Below are 16,240 nucleotides of genomic sequence, written 5' to 3'. Positions count from 1 at the left end.
GGTGTGACTTGTGTATTAAATTTGTAATCATGATTTTTATGTCTAATTTGGCTGCATTCCATAAGGCTACAAAAACCTTGTTTTATTTGTTCAAATGTACAATAAGCAAAAGAATGGAAAAAAGTGTGAATATTCTTTTCAGGTATAAGAGTGCATTGAAATAAGTTTTCTATCATACTGCAGTATGTTAGGACAGTAATTGCATTTTCAGAAAGGTTCCACTGTCCAGTTTCCTTGTTAGTCTGTGGGGAGTTGTTAGTGATCCTGGGTCACATTTTAAGAGGATTTGGAGAGTATGTCATTTCATTTTGATTCACTGTGCACAGTACATCTCAGCATTGTCTTTTTATTCCTTTTTTAATCGATGGAATTATGTCAATATTAGGACTTGAGAGAAAATACTAAAGTGTAATGTACTGAATGAAACACTAAGGTAAAAAAGTTACCATCTCATATGTCACTTGTAATACAGGCTGTAACACGGCATTAAATGAAGGAATTTATGTTTATGTTCCAACATTGAAGTGCTAAGTAAACTGGTAGGTTACGATATTTAAAGATGTTGATCTTGTTCGGTACCTCTCTTACCCGTTGGCATGCTGTGATTAGATATTAGCATGAGTCAGAAGTTTATAAGCATTTTTTAAGTTTTATTTATTTTTTTTTTAATTCAAATTTTTAAGGAATGATTTGTTTGTTGGGGGAGAAGGGCTGTTCAGTAACTCTTGCATGGAGAAAAACAGAGTTTAGTAATTGAATAACATCTGATTAATATACCTGTACCTATATTATCCTAATTGAGTTTTAGGGGTCCCAGGCTGTGAAGAGAAGAGAAGAATTAAGATTTTATTTACTAATATTGGTACTGAATGGGGGTTTTGAAATGGAAGTGAAGAGCTATTTTTTTTTTTTTCCCATCACTGAATGAATATTTTTTTTTAGACTGTGCAAGAATTTTCTTCTCTTCCAGTACTACCAGATTTTCATTTAGGTTGACTTCAGTATTATATGGTTTTAATGATACTGAGAAGTGGGAAAGGAATGAGTATTGTATATTAGTGAATGTAGAAGCTGGATGTAAGAGCACAATGCAGCATAGTATGTAATTTTTTGACATTTCCATAGTAGCTCTGAGTTATTTTGAAGACCAGTAGAGATGAATATATGGTATCAGAACTTTGCAGTTCTAATGTCTTTTGGGTGCATATTTTAGTTACAAAATACCATGCCATTTACAGTAATTGCACAGTATGGTTAGCATTAACACTGTATTTTTTATTTTTTATTTTTTAGCACATACTCTGGACTCATGCTGACTGATATATATTAACTGTTGAATTTTTGTGTCAGAGGTACATTAGGATTATAATTTTTTTCATATTGTCATTATGATTCTACTTCACCGAGGGTGGTAGATGGGGTCACCCATCATCTACCAGAGTAGTGCTGTGTACTTTTTCCTTCATGACTGTCATTCCATTACTGTGTTTTTCTTCCTCCCTTTCTATTTCATCCAACTTTCCTCGCAATTTTTTTACGCTTCAGGTGGCACTGCACTTAGTTACAAGCCAAATGGTTCCTTTAATTCAAGAAACCATTTACGTTGCTGGGTGGTAACCATCTATCTATCTATTGTCAGATGCCTCAATCCCATACGGGGTGGCCACAAACAAATCGCCTCCGTGTCGCCCTGTCCCCCGCCATTTCACTGCCTTGCTCCCAACTCACACCCCCCTCTCTCAAACACCTCTCCACCCTATCCCTCCATCTCATCCTTGGCCTCCCCCTCCCTCTCCCCCCCTCCACCTCACTCACATACACTCTCCTCATCAGTCTCTCACCCTCCATCCTCTCCACATGGCCAAACCACCTCAGTGTGTTTCTAATGCTTCCTATCACATCCACATCCACACCACAATGCTCCTTTATATCCTCATGTGTCAGCCTGTCTCCCCATGTACAGGTAAGCCCTTAATTCACGCGAGGGTTACGTTCCCAGACCCTTCGCGTATGTGGTAAATTCGCGTATATGTTCTGCCCTTGTGTGCACATAATTAAGCATGTCTACTAAGTATATTACATCTGAATAATACTGTTTATGCACTACATACACCTTATAAACTAGCATAAAGTATGAAAAACAACAAAAATGTAAGAAATTTAACACTGAAACCTGACAAGCACATGCGTAGGTGGAGACACTTCAACAGTCTGGTGCACAAGCCCTCACTGCCTCCCATATGCTACATTCTGCCTTCTTTATTGTCCAAACAGTTGACTCATTCACCCCAAACATACGGTTCCGAGCCAGTTCACAGGCATAGGTGGAGACACTTCAGCACAGTCTGGTGCATTAGCCCTCACTGCCTCCCGTATGCTACGTTCTGCCTTCTTTATTGTAAGAACAGTTGACTCACCCCAAACACACGGTTCCAAGATAATTCACCACGAAGTCAATTCACCATCAAAACATGGATGATTTCCTGTCATTCTATAAATATACTTATTATTGATTAATTAATACTTTAATAACTAATTTTCAGGGGGATTTTATAACTCATATAAGTAAAAAACTAGTGTACTGTACTTACTAAATAAACTGGTATGTAAATAAATGACGGGGAATTGTCCTGACGGAGAATTGTCGCCGACATTCCTCCCTTAACCCGCCCCATCCCGACGTTTTTGGACCTTTTTTTTTTTTTTTTTTTTTGGCCCAAACATCCGCTTTTGGTGAGAAACATCGAAAATTCATAGAGAAATCGCTCACTTGAGGTTTAAAATACCGGATTTAGGTACGAGTACTTCCTTACCTGACTGGGTTTTCTAACAGGCTGGCACCAAAGAAAACGAGTTCTATGGGAGGGTAACTATTTTATCCACTCATAAACAGTATTTATTTATTTACTTGGTACGAATTTATATGTAGTACAAGAGTATAATGGTTTTCAAACAGTAATATGGGCATTATAAGCATTGTTTCACTCACTAACTCATCACCATTCATGACCTTTTTTTTCCACATTACCTGATCATCATTTCTGACTGTTTCTTCCTCTGATGCTTTGTAAACTTTGTCCTCCACATTGTCATCGATTGGGGAATCACTCTGGCCCTGAATGTCTTTATTGGCCAGGTCACTGGTAACAGGTGAATTGCCGAGACAATGGCGTGCAGGGGGAGGGGGGGGAAATTATGCGGTGTAAGGCATTGTTCCTGCTTGGCATCTTGTAGAGGAATAGAGGAAGGTGTCCTGTGTATACATGCCAAAAATCACTTGCGAAAATTGAAAATTGTGCAAATTAGGGACGTTACAATGTTGCCGGTTAATTCACGTTGCTGGGACGGCGCGGGTTAAGTTTGTCCAACACTTTAACTTTCTCTGTCAGCAACATCACTTTACTAGTCCGTTTTGGTGTTTTACCACATACATCACTAGCATATTGGCAGACAAGGCAAGCAATCTCTGAAAGGCAGAAAAATAAGCCACAAATTATGATTCGCGAGTTACGCATGGTTCAACCATCGGATTCAAACTGACTGTGTGGTGCGTGGTAGACCGACCTCCCACACACACACACACACACACACACACACACACACACACACACACACACACACACACACACACACACACACACACACACACACACACACACACACACACACACACACACACACACACACACACACACACACACACACACACACACACACACACACACACATATATGTATGCACACAGGCAGCAGGTAGGCATTTTTATATTTTATTTATTTCTCTTATTAAAATTATGTATTTGAATACTATAATTTTGTTTTAATTATTGTACGAAAAATTTGTGGATAACCGAAATTGCGTGAAAAAAGTTCACGTGAATTAAGGACTTACCTGTAACTCCACAGGCACCTCTTAAATAACTCATTTCCACTGCTCTCACTCTTGACTTGTGTCCTTCCAACAACGTCCAAGCTTCAATTTCATACTTTAGAACTGGTATCACAGTACTCTCATGTAGTACCTTTTTCACTTCCATGCTCACTTCCCTGTTTCATATCACTGCTTTCAAGGAACCAGCAACCTTTCTTCCTTGTTGTACCCTTTCAAGCACTTCACCCTCCAAACTTCCATCCTTAATCATCACACTACCCAAGTACTTAAACGTACTCACATTTTCCATTTCCTCACCATCCAACCTCACTGTACATTCAATGTCTTCACCTCTCTCAATGACCATCATTTTACTCTTCCCTGCATTCACCTTTAGATTCCGTTTCTTACACACTCTGCCAAACTCATCCACCAAGCCTTGCAGCTCCCCTTCGTCTTCACTCAACAACACAGTATCATCTGCAAACAACAGTACAGGGAGTTTCCAAACACTACCCTCTCTCACCAGGGCCACTGCAACATCCACTGCCCTACCTTGTACCTCTTTCATTATCCCATCCATGTACAGATTGAACAACCATGGAGACATGACGCATCCATGTTTCAACCCAACCTTCAAAGAGAAAAATTCACTTAGTTCACCATCCACAAGCACTGCAGCCTTAGCACCATCATACATACTCTTCACAGCATTCAACAACTTCCCATCTACTCCATATATTCTTGATACTTTCCACAATCGTTGTCTATCCACCCTGTCATATTCTTTCTCCAAATCCATGAAAGCCGCATACAACTTCTTTCCCTTCTGTAGAAACTTTTCCACTAAAGATCTAAGAATGAATATCTGATCTACACAACCTCTCCCCTTCCTGAAGCCTCCCTGTTCTTCTCCAACTAATTCCTCTGTTCTTTCTCTAACTCTGTCAATAAGTATCCTACCATACACTTTTCCTATTATACTAAGAAGACAAATGCCCCTATGATTACCACACACTTCTTTTTCCCCTTTTCCTTTGTACAAGGGAATAATTATACCTGACTTCCAATGCTCCGGGACTCTACCTTCCTCCCAGGCAAATCTGCACATCTTCCACATTCATTCTACTACTATCTCTCCCCCATGCTTCAGCATTTCACCAGCAATTCCTGGGGCTTTCCCCAATTTGACTTTCTTCATTGCTTTCACAACTTCTATCCTACTGATTTCTTCCTGTCTTCTCACCTCCCTCCTTCTCCCAGTCATTCCCCAGCCACTTATACTCGCATTCCTTCCATCCTCTGTGTTCAATAATTCCTTAAGTGTTCTCTCCATCTGCTCACTTTTTCTCCCTTCTCCACTAGTAATCTACCATTTTTATCTTTCACTCCCCTGCTAACTTTACTACCACCCTGTCTTATTCTCTTCAACTCTTTCCAGAACATTTTCTTACAGTCCCTCCACTTTACACTCAAATTCCTTCCAAATTCCTCATCCACTCACTTCTTACTGTCTCTTACTAATCTTTTCACCTCTCTCTTCCTTTCTACATATAACTCTCTCTTCCGCCTCTCAACTTCTTCCACGCCCCTATTTCTCATCCATTCATTGTATGCTTTCTTCTTTTGTGCCATGGCCTGTCTCACCTCATTCCACCACGCTGTTCCTTGCACCCCCTTTCGTCTTCTCTTCACTCCACACACCACATCACATGCTGCAAATATTTCTTCTGTGAGTATCCTGCACACAGCTTCCACGTCCCCCATCTGCTCCAATTCATATTTACCCAATCGTTTGCTACTTCTCTCTTATATTCTGCCATTTTCTTATCCTCTTGTAACTTTTGCACTGTCCTTGCAACTATATAGCCAAATAATGGGGTGTTGTGAAGCCTGCTATGGTGTCCCTGTTAACTGAATGGAGAGATGCAAATATGGTGTCCACCTAGGAGAACCAGACTTCTACAGTAATCCCTGTGCCTCGCTGTGATGGGGTACTGTCATCCGCATGGGAACATCAGTTCACTGCATGGGATGGCCCTAGTGGGGTAGTTGCTTGTCTGTGATTGGTTGGTCAGCTCAGTCAGACACACTGGATTAATACAACAGCAACAACAACAACTTCAGATGGAAATTAGGGTCAAGGTGATTATAATTTTTTCTTTATCAGCATCTTTTAGTGTCATTGTTATTATGTAGTATATTGGATCTTGTCTTTGTGTTTCATGATATATCAGTGTGTGTTTGAGGAAATTTTGGTAATACAGTAATTTGTGTCTTATCACTGTACTGTATTTGTGTTCCTTAAAAGTACCATATTAAGTGATACTCGCTTTGAGTGAGGGTTATGTTCCAACAAGAAGGATTATCATATCACATGGTAATAAATCATACGCAAGGCTGTAATGAAGTATCAAAATGTATGTGATGTGATGTCTATGTATACATTAAATGTTAAAGTTTCTTAAGAAATTTTTAGAAATAAGTGATTTTTGACATAAATGCTAGTGTCCTGACCCTTTAGTTTAATGTACATCTCGACTGCTGAGTAATGAACAGGGGTGTGTTGTGTAAAAAGTTTTCTTATGTTAATTAACAGCTTAAAGTAAAATATTATGCTGTAGGGCTGATACCTTCACTTTGTGGCACCAATACAAGATGGCTTAACTGATGTGCATGTTCAAATGAGCCTGGGGTCACAGCACCAACATCATGGTAATGAAGTGTGTTAACGAAGTATGTCAGCACTGACGCATGTTTTAAAAGAATCCAAAATTTTTAGTCCAGGTTTTAATTGTGATGCAAAGGCTGGATTTTATGTGGTGTAGGAAACTTGGTAACACCTCCCCCTCAGCAATTTATTTTGCAAATTACACCATAGTGTTCATTTTTATGCTACTTATACCTTGCTAATATTGGCATAGTTTGTATCAGTAATATATAAGTTGAAATTGAGGTATAATGAGCAGAACACATTGCCAGCAAAGAGTTGTTATGAAATCATCAAAGCCCCATAGAATACAAGTCCGAGAGACTTGTTCTTCATTGACTTCTATATTCCCAGTGTTCTTTTACTCTGAGCATTGCTACCAAGGATACTTTTCTGTTTATAACCTCTTTAGCCTGAGGATGTCTGTTGTAACTCCTTCAGTCCAGTGGTGTATTTCATATTTTATTCTTTCTACCCCGAGATGCTGTCTTGTTCAGACTGTGTATTTAATTCTGGCTAATATCTGATGATTCTGGTCACCGTAATAGATGGGACCTGACCTCTTCAGTCGAAGAATGACAGATGACTACTATTTTTCTGGTACAGTATATTCTTACTGTCTCCAGAAAATTTTATTAATTTTAGGAAAGGCCTCTCATAATTCAGGAATACAGTAGATTCTCAAATTTAGTGAAATTAAATTTGGACAACTTGAATTTTGACAGCACATGAAATATCTACCAAGTAGCAATTTCTGATTACAGACTTGTGATTTTTGATAGGTTGAGGCTAGAGTTTGGGATTTGGAATTCATTTAGGGCCACATAGTTTCTGTTCGGAAACACAATCTGGCTACGTAGAACTGAAAAATCACAGCCGCCAGTCAAAATGTAAACACAGGTCATAATAAGATCATCTGGCATAAAGATTATAGCCATTATTTGTGCTGATCTGACTATATACAGTAAACCCTCGAGTGTGATGGCTATTTTTGTGACTATCCAGAGTTACAGTAAAGGAACTGATTCAGATTACACTCTTATATTATTCATATTCACACTGAAGTGTCACCATTCAAAATGATTTAAGTAAAGATAGAAATATAACATGAGTTGCATCATTAATGGCATGTATTGTGGCAGCTGTGTACATGGTCAAGGAAGTAGTCTCACGTAGTCAAGAAGAAAGGTACAAGCGGTGATACTCTAGCCATGCCAAAACACATGAATAGCAATGTAGTACAGTATATCGCACATTATATACAGTAACATAAAATATGATTGAAATAAAGACACTGAGTGACTGGTTGGGCAGGTACCAGCTGTGTACATGCTGTGTATCCTTGCAGTTAGAAATTACTGATGTCACTGTGGTCCTGAACTAGCCTTCACCAAAATAACACGTGAGTAGCAGCGTAATACCTCGCACATTGCATTATTTCCTTGCAGTATAACATTGAATAATGTACTAACAAAGACATTGAGTGAACAGTTGTGCAGGTACCAGCTGTGTGTGTTCTGTGCATGCGTTCTTTTACAACGTAATGTATTTATGCGCCATCAGGCACGAACCAGGACAAATGGTCCTAATGACTGTTTGCAGGAGGGCATGAATTAAAAAAAAAAAAAAAATTACGTTGCCCTTATTTCACTGAAAATACCTGGTAACTATGGTGACAAGAACCAAAAAAAAGGTAATGCACGATAACTAAAAATTATGAGAGGCAAAGATACTGTACAAGCGTGTGAATTGGTGAAAGAACACAGATGAAAGCAGCAGCTGGGAGGTGTCTGTATGCTTCAGCAGGTGTACCTAATTCTTTCTCAATATTTTACATTTATAACACCGCCACAGCATGACTTCTTGGTTATGTTGTAATTAAGAATCCAGTGGCAGATTATTAATTGACTGGTAATATCATTATATTGAAAGGGAGGTAGTGGAAATGGTAAGCTCTTATTTTACTTGATTTGTTTTCATGTTCAAAAGGAAAGGGTAAGAGAGAGAGAGAGAGAAAGAGATTATTTTATTTGTTAGTGTTGTCACCTGTCACTCCTAACACCACCTTATTTTTCTCCATAAGAAGTCCATTTAAAGTTGGACGACTCTAATTTTCTAAGATTTTTACACTACCAAATGGTCTCTAAATATGAGAATCTACTGTACAGTAAACACTTGCTATATTGAACCCCAATATAGTGGATATTGGATTTAATGACCACCACGAAGACCACCTAATTTTTGTCGGCTATAACGAATATTGGTCATAAATGGGGCACAGGGGGTCGCAATACATGTTTCTTGTCCATTTTATTCCAACCTGGCCTGAAATTGCCCTCTCCCCATCGTGATTGGTGAGTTGCAATAACAGACTGTAGTCTGGTCACACCATAAGACTTCACCACGTGATAAATCACCAGAACAATAATTCAAGAGTTATACCCTTTTTCAGAAGAAACGTTAAAAAGTTGGTTGCGATTTCACTAGAATGATAATATTGATGGCTGCCTCTGAGAGTCTTGTGCGGATGTGGTGACGTGTACAAGCCAACAGTCAGCTGTCAGAGCCAAGAGGGCCTCCTGGTGTTTACATTCTCTGTGATCATCTGCCTTTTGTTCAGTTTTGTGCATGAAAGGACAGTGAAACACCATTGCTATTACCAAGTAACACTGTAAATGGTTAACAGGTAGTGCAGTGTCCAATATTAATTGAAGTGATAACTTTATTTTCACTCTCATCTTAAATGTCAGGACCAACTTGCCTAGCCTAGGGCTCCTAAGCTCCTCATGGGGCAACATAAGATTGGATGATGGATAAATAACTTTATTTGCATGAAATATTGAAACTTGTGACTTGGAAATTGTGTCAACCTTATGTACACAACCTCCCCCATCAGCTGATGATGGGGCCTCCAGTCAGCTGATTGAGCCAAGATGGCCACCCAGTGTTTGCATTTGCTGTGATTGTGAGGTGGTTTGGCCATGTGGAGAGGATGGAGGGTGAAAGACTGATGAAGAGAGTGTATGTGAGTGAGGTGGAGGGGGGAAGAGGAAGGGGGAGGCCGAGGATGAGATGGAGGGATGGGGTGGAGAGGTATATGAGAGAGGGGTGTGTGAGTTGGGAGTAGGGCAGTGAAATGGCGGGGGACAGGGCGACTTGGAGGTGATTTGTTTGTGGCCACCCCAAACGGGATTGAGGCATCTGGCAATAGATAGATAGTTTACGTTTTGTTCCATGTTGAGCATGAAAGGCCGTTGATATACCATAGCTTTCGCCAGGTAACAGTGCAAGTGCATAACAAATAGTGCAGTGTGCAATATTAAGTGAAGCAATAATTTGTCTGTGTGTGTGTGTGTGTGTGTGTGTGTGTGTGTGTGAGAAATACTGAAACTTGTGACTTGGAAATCATGTGTGGCAAGCATGTTATCTGCAGGGAAAGCTTGGTGCTATTGAGGGACCCGGAGGACAAGCCTAAAAAGGTAAGTTTTTTTAGATTTTAGGTTTTATGGTCGAGGCCACCCTCCTTAAACCCATTGAATCCATGTTACATTGACCTCACTATAAGATAAATCATTATGTCATAGGTTTGCACTTGATGCAACCCTACTGTATACATTGCAGCGTCATTATGCGATAAGGTTGCATCAAGTGAAGACCTATTGCAAAATGAATTATTGCATAAGGAGGTCGGTATAACATGGGTTCAATGGGTTAGGGAGGGTGACCTTGATTGCGAAGCCTAAAATGACTTAAAACACCTCTGCCACCCTCCTGAAATTTGTCATATGCTGGTACAAGTTGTCACCAAGGGTCCCCCTCCACAGGATGGGGGCCAGTTGGAGGGCCTGATGACCACTCCTTACAAAAAGATATGGTAACACTTCATTCAGTATCACACACAGTACTTTGTTAAGTACTTGCACTGTTATTTTATAGTAGCAATGATGTTTCAGTGGCCTTTCATGCACAAAATAAAATGAAAGGCAACAATTACAGCCAATGTAAATACAGGGTGGGAATCTTGCTCAGCTGTATAGAGACCTGTCATAGGGGTGATGATTATGTAAGGTTGACACAATTTCTAAGTCTCAAGTTTAAGTATTTCACATACAAAAAGTATCACTTTACTTAATATTGCGCCCTTCACTATTTCTTAAGCACTTGCACTGTTATTTGGTGATAACAATGGTGTTTCAGTGGCCTTTCAAGCACGAAATAGGACAAAAGGCAATGATGACAGTCAGTGTAAACTCTGGGCAGCTATTTTGGCTTGTGTGCGTCACCACGTCCACACAAGATTCTTGGAGGTGGCTGATGAACATATTTTTGTAGCGAAATTGCTGGTAATTTTTTAACGTTGTATTGAGACAGGGTATAATTTTTTAATCGTTGTTGTAGCAGTTTATCACATTACGAGGCGTCATATAATGAGGCTGCACAGTAGTGAGAAGTGACTACAGTAATACCTGTACAGTGCTGTACTAGTCATGAAACACTGTGCAAGGATGTGAAATAGGCTGCCAAAGGGCAATATTATGGTCTAAGTTAGCATAAAATGGGCATAGTTTACATTTTTAGCATTCTATTGATATTATACTGTACTCATTTATTTTCAGACATATGCTTGAAATCCCACCTCTAGGGGGGACCCTCAAATATTACGAACTGTCATCATAAATGAACCTGGCTTTTTAAAGTGAAGTAACGTTGTCAGATGGTTTGTCTGGGCTAAAGAGGTCTATGGTATTAGGTTGTTTGCCAGAACAAATTATAAAAGAGATAAAATTTGTTTTTATTGAGAGATGCAACTATTTTTACCCAGCATGGACCCTTGACACCTGAAAAGGGGTCAGGTGGTACTATCATGTGGATTTACTGTCTGTTCCCTGTGTAACCTAGATTTGTTCTTGCAGGAAGAATTAAATGCAAGGGAAGTTTCTGCATTCTCCTTTCCATGTACAGTACTTCCTGTAGTGAGAACAGATATAACCTATGACAATTTTCCTCATGTAACTAAAATTTTTGTTTTGGATGAAGAACAAGAGATATGGGAAAACTTTGCACTTTCCTTTCCTTGCCCCTCCTGGAAGATCAGATTACAGTTACAGCAGGGAATTGGGCATAAAAATGTTGGAGATTCCCATCCTAGGTTAGGCCAAAACTGTTGTATCTTGACAATAAAAACAGTCATTCAAATGTGTATCACGTCATCAAATCACGGGACTGTAATAGAAAGACAAAACATGCTAGGCATCCTTACCATGAATGGATTAATTGAAGTTGTTTCCATCTACTTCAGCCTGGTAGTACATTTCCAGTAATGATTTTTTTTTTTTCCCCCCATCTACCAGAATTTAAAAAAAATAATAATAATCCAAAGGCTGAAAGGGTAATCAAATACAGGTATTGTACCTCTTTTCTCTGCTTCAAAAAAATGTTAAATCTCTTTGTAGCCTGTGGAAGCTGTTTTTTTTACTACATTGTAAGATTGTGATATCAACTGTGCCAGGGTAACGTAGGATATCATTAATGGGGCTTTTATTCCTTCGTGCTGATAGGGAAGCCTTCATGCAGTGGCACAATGATAATGGGGTGGCCCCACTGCTTCTTTATGCAAACATCCCTCATCTCCCTCTCTCTTTCCTGGAAGAAGGATGTTGGACTGCTGGTTAGGGCACATTCAACCTGCAGTCCACTGGGTTTGCATTCCAAAGAGCATGGGGCACAATGGCAGCAACAAGGAAAACCTTGCAGTGAGGGGAATTATGAAGATAATTCCAGTCCTTCACAGTGAGGAGATCTCCTAGCACCTTGAATCTACTGACTTTTTCATCCTTGATGCTACCAGACTATTTTGTTCGTCTTCAAGGATACTTATTGTAGTAGTAGTAGTAGTACAGTAGTAGTAATAGTTGCAACCTAAGGCTCATTTGCATGTGAACCCAGGGGACAGCAGGGCTAAGTTGTCCTCCAGCAGTTCACCATACACCTTTCAGGGGATACGGAAGGAGTTGATGGATGTCTGAATAACTGATAAGTGGAGCAGCTCAGTTACAGGTGGGTCCTGTCATATGAGCGTTGGCTACATGAGAAACCAGTGATATGTGAATGGGCAATTTAGTTCCAGATTCGGTAATGCGACAGGGTCACTTAACCCAACCCAATTTTTTCCTTAAGTTAAATACTCCTTTTATATGAGTGTCGCAGTGCTTTTTTTCTTTCTTTCTTTCTTTCTTTTTAAATCTTATACAAGTATCCGCTGTCTGAGCAGTCCTCCATTAACATAGCCCACTCGTATAATGGGACCTGCTTGTGTATCAGTGCTGCCACATGAAGGCCTACCGTTTCAGCACCCCTCTTGTAATGGATGAGGTAATGAAGGTTGTATCTTATGGTCTCATTCTGAAAAGCACCTACCACCTGAAAGATCATCTGAAGGAAGCAAATTTGTTATTAAAAATATGTTGTCAGATTGAAAAGGGCTAAGTGGAAGAAAATCATCAGGGGGTGGGGGATAGCATACATAAAGTGTAAAAGACATTACCATACTGAAAGAGTTAAACCCTTCATTTGAGTTTCATATTTTTGTTTTTTGTGTTTGCTTCCTTCAGACAGTTTTTGAGTTAGGGGAAGACTTTTCAAGTCGGAGGGGTGAGATGTAATCTTCATTAACCCTTTCATTAGGCAAGATCGTTCATTAATGAAGTAAGAATTGTTTGGTGGCAGCCTGAGTGATATTACGGTAATGTTATACCTTTTTAGTGAAGGGTTTAACTGTGGGAAGCAGCCTAGGTATATAGATATAGATAGATAAGTGGCTGCTGCCAGTTCTCATTTTATATTGTGTATTTATTCATTTATTTATTTGTTCACTCTCATCTTAAATGTCAGGACCAACTTGCCTAGCCCTGGGCTCCTCTGCTCCTCATGGGGCAACATAGGATTGGATGATGGATGGATAGATTTATTCCAAATAATGATCTTCCGTGAACATTGTATGACAGTTTGGCGTAAAAGTACAGTTCCCATTCTCATTCATTTCAGTATTATGAATTTTACCTCATTGATTACAATATGCAAAATATGGCTAAGTATGGTAGTACATTAACCCCCTGAACATTAGTGATGTCCTTTTTAGTTTTCTCTTTTGGTACCAGATGATTTTATTCTTGCTGGTACCAGATAATTTTATTCTTGGTGCCATCAGATGATTTTATTCAATTGAGGAAAGACCTTTCTTGCTGAAGGGGTTTATGGAGGCTATATCCAACTCCACCTGTTCAAAAAGCCTATCCTGCGATGAATGAAATCAAGAGATGGCAAAAATAAAATGAGAAAGACATCTCATGGATCAGTAAGTTAAAGTTTAGATGCATTTTTCTTTACATTGTAATTTTTGTGGTGCACAAAGCCATTCTTCTTTGCATATACTGTATTCATTATAAACTGCCTGTTTTCTTGTTTTTGTTTTATATTATTTTTAGCTGACTATGCTGGGTGGTAACCATATAACCAAATTTTGGCACCTGGTGGTTTAGTGGGTAATTATTGCACTCCAATCGGATTAAGCCGGTGAAGGTTTTTATCCAAGGGGTGGTTGCGGTTGATTGCTCATGTAATGCCACTCAGGGATGAGTGAGGCTGGTCACTCTCATCTCAAATGTCGGGACCAACTGCCTAGCTCTGGGCTCCTACGCTCCTTATGGGGCAATGTAGGACTGGATGATGGATGGACGGATGGAGCTGATAGCACTGGGAATACTGTCACGATGATGGCTTATTATTAAATGTCCTTATTTATATATGATGTTCTTATTCCTTCTTAGATACATATCCATTTAATCCTTTCAGCCTGAGGACATGAGGACACTTTTATAATTTATACTGTGGTTAATATCAAAATATTGCCATAAAATCTTAGTACAGTGCAGCCTCGTTATACGATGCCTCGTTATTTGGTAAATCGCTACATTTCATTTTCATTTAGTTTTTGAAGGTTCCATCATGCTTGCATGCATTGGCCTTGGTCACCTAATGGCGGCTTTCCATGCTGCTTTATCTCTGGCAGCTTCCCTGTTTAGTCTCTTAACCCTGAGATCATACTTAATGACCTCATCCCAGGTCTTTTTTGGTCTACCCTTCGCAACCCCACCCCTAATATTAACGCTTCCCTTTTTCTGCACCCAACTGTCATCCCCCTATACTCTCCACATGCCCAAACCATCTCAGTCTACCTCTCCTTATCAGAGCATTAATACATTCCAGTCCCATCCTACCTCTCAACTCTTCCATTGTAAACCCAGCCCCCCCCAGGCCTTGCACTCAGGGATGCACTGCACATCCACCTAATCATTGTCATTTCTGTATGTTTAAGCCTGTGAATATCCTCTTCCTCTACTGCCCAGGTCTTGCAACCATACAGTGTTACACTCCTAACACGCTGCATACAAAAATCCCTTAGCATATAGGAAGAGCCCTCTCAGTGTCAGGAGAGGCAACAGCTCCCTGAACTACTTCCAACCACTCCTCACCTTAGCCACAGAGCTAGCTCGAGCCCCACCTCCACCACAACATATCTCCAAAATGACAAAACTCATCCATACACTCAAGATACGCACCAGCCTTACAATCTCCTCCTGCTCTCCCCTACACACTGCACACATAAAATCAGCATTATCTTGCAGTCTACATCTGATACCACTACATCTCTTATGCACCTACTTATCACAAACACTGCATAAGATGGAATTACTTCTCACGCCCTTGTGGCAAATTGCACATGGCCACTCTCCCTCATCTTTGAGTACCGCCACCAACCCTATATATCATCGCTTTTGTGTTATATGGATTTACTCTCAATCCATTGTGCACCATACCATCTCTCCATTTCCTAAATCTGTCCTTCGCCTCCCTTTCATTCACTGCAATCAACACCAAATCATCAACATACAACTTCTCCCATGGGAGTCCATTTCTAAAGTCACATAAGAGGGCTTCAAGTACCATGATAAACAACAAGAGACTCGGACCTGACCTCTGATGCACACCAACATTCACGGAAAACTCATCACTCAAATCTCCATTCACTTTTACCTGGGTGCGAGCACCCACATACATGGCCATAATCACCCTAACCAGCCACTCCTTGATCCCATGCTTACTTATTGTCCACTTCACCTCTCTAGGGACTGTCAAAGGCCTTCTCCAATCAACAAAAATACAGTTCCCTTTTCTTTCCTATATATTATTCCTGAAGGTATCGAAAAATGAATATGGCATCAGTGGTCCCCCTGCCTGGTGTCAACCCAAACTGCATCTCATCAATATTCAGTTTTTCTCTAATCATACCTTCTAGAACTCTCTCCATTACCTTCATTATCAGATCTAGATGCTTTATACCTCTATAGTTTCCTCTTTCCAGGGCTTCATCCTTCCCCTTGTACATATATACGTTTACAGTCTAAAGCCAGTCATCTGGGACAACTCATCATCATCATCATGTGGACCCCCTTTCCCACCCAAGGGCAGGGTGAGGAGTAACAATGTCCAGACAGCCCAAAATTGCCCAATCCAATGGGCCACGCTTCCATTCTCTCATCATTCAAGCCCCCGGAATCCTGGCTCTATCGGATGCGCCAAAAACATTCACCACGTTCCGTA

This window comes from Coenobita brevimanus, chromosome 58, assembly GCF_032717465.1.
Source record: "Coenobita brevimanus isolate Jiangsu-jjx chromosome 58, ASM3271746v2, whole genome shotgun sequence".
NCBI lineage: Eukaryota > Metazoa > Arthropoda > Malacostraca > Decapoda > Coenobitidae > Coenobita > Coenobita brevimanus.
This window is presented reverse-complemented; position numbering follows the sequence as displayed.